General features: G+C 62.0%; 1 protein-coding gene across 1 annotated transcript in view; it reads left to right on the forward strand.

Annotated features, from left to right (window-relative positions):
• Positions 1-1,664, forward strand: part of LOC109279646 (acidic leucine-rich nuclear phosphoprotein 32 family member B-like) — a 3,496-nt gene that overhangs the window by 1,177 nt on the left and 655 nt on the right. The gene's annotated exons all lie outside the window — the stretch shown is intronic.

Here is a 1,664-nt window from a genome sequence, read left to right on the forward strand (position 1 = left end):
ACGAACCTGGGGCGGGGCTAAGGGGCTGCAGGGGAGGGCGGGGCCAAGGGGGTGGGCGGAGCCACCGGGCGTCACGCGGCCCTGTGTGGACCTGGGGCGGCCTCCGCTCCCTCCTAGGGACCCTATAGGGACCCTATAGCAGCGCCCGCCAGCCTCTGCTCCGTCATAGGTACCCTATAGTGATCGCTACCACATCTGCTGCTTCATAGGGACCCTACAGAAACGCTGTAGTGACCCCCACCCACCTCTGCTCCCATAGGGACCCTATAGAAACCCTACAGCGACACCCACCAGCCCCCACTTCTTCATAGGGACCCTATAGAAACCCTACAGCGACTCCCACCAGCCCCAACTTCTTCGCCCAACTTCTTCATAGGGACCCTATAGAAACCCCACAGGGGCACCCACCAACCCCTGCTCCACTATAGGGACCCTATAGACACCTACAGAGCACCCATAGAGACCCCCCCATTCCCTATCCAAATCCATATGGCATCTACAAGGGACCCCGCCACCCTATAGGGACCCCCTCCCCGGCTGGACTGGGCCGGGGGGTGCCTATGGGGATGGGGCCCATGCTGGCTCTGTCGTCATGCGGGCCAGGCTTGGCCAGCCCCAAAGGTCAGCGCTAAATATACCCGGGGGCCCCTATAAGGGCCATATAGGAGCTGTATAGGGGCCGGGAGCAGGTAGGGAGGCGGCAGGGGTGGGCAGCTATAGGGTTGGCATGGCCAGGAAGGGGGTCTATAGGGTCTGGCCCGGTCCCCTACGGTGTGCGTGGAGGTCAGTGGGGCAGTATAGGCACTGAGGGGCAGCAAAGGGCTCCTATAGGGCTGAGCCTCCACGCATGGGGGGATCCCCTATAGGGCTGAGCACTCACGTATGGTGAGCCTCCGGGGTCTCCTATAGGGCTGAGCCCCACAGTGGGGACTCTCCATCATCTCCTATAGGGCTGAGCCCCATGCTAGGGACTCCCCGGCGTCTCCTATAGGGCTGGGGACTCACTAGTGTCTCCTATAGGGCTGGGGAATCTCTAGTGTCTCCTATAGGGCTGGGGACTCTCTGGTATCTGCTATAGGGCCGAGCACTCACGTATGGGGAGCCTCCGGTGTCTTCTATAGGGCCGGGCACTCACATACAGGGACTCTCCAGTGTCTCCTATAGAGCTGGGCACTCACGCAGGGGGAGCCTCCGGCGTCTCCTATAAGGACGATCTCCATGCTGGGGACTCTCCGCCGTCTCCTATAGGGCTGCGGACTCTTCGGCGTCTCCTATAGCGCTGGGGACTCTCCGGCATCTCCTATAGGGACGATCCCCACGCTGGGGACTCTCCGCTGTCTCCTATAGGGCTGGGGACTCTCCGCCATCTCCTACAGGGACGATCCCCACGCTGGGGACTCTCCGCTGTCTCTTATAGGGCTGGGGACTCTCCAGTGTCTCCTATAGGGCTGGGGACTCTCCGCTGTCTCCTATAGGGCTGGGGACTCTCCGCTGTCTCCTATAGGGCTGGGGACTCTCCGGCATCTCCTACAGGGACGATCCCCACGCTGGGGACTCTCCGCTGTCTCTTATAGGGCTGGGGACTCTCCAGTGTCTCCTATAGGGCTGGGGACTCTCCGCTGTCTCCTATAGGGCTGGGGACTCTCCGGCGTCTCCTATAGGGC

Source organism: Aptenodytes forsteri, unplaced genomic scaffold, assembly GCF_000699145.1.
Source record: "Aptenodytes forsteri isolate BGI_AS27 unplaced genomic scaffold, ASM69914v1 Scaffold152, whole genome shotgun sequence".
In the NCBI taxonomy this organism is placed as follows: domain Eukaryota; kingdom Metazoa; phylum Chordata; class Aves; order Sphenisciformes; family Spheniscidae; genus Aptenodytes; species Aptenodytes forsteri.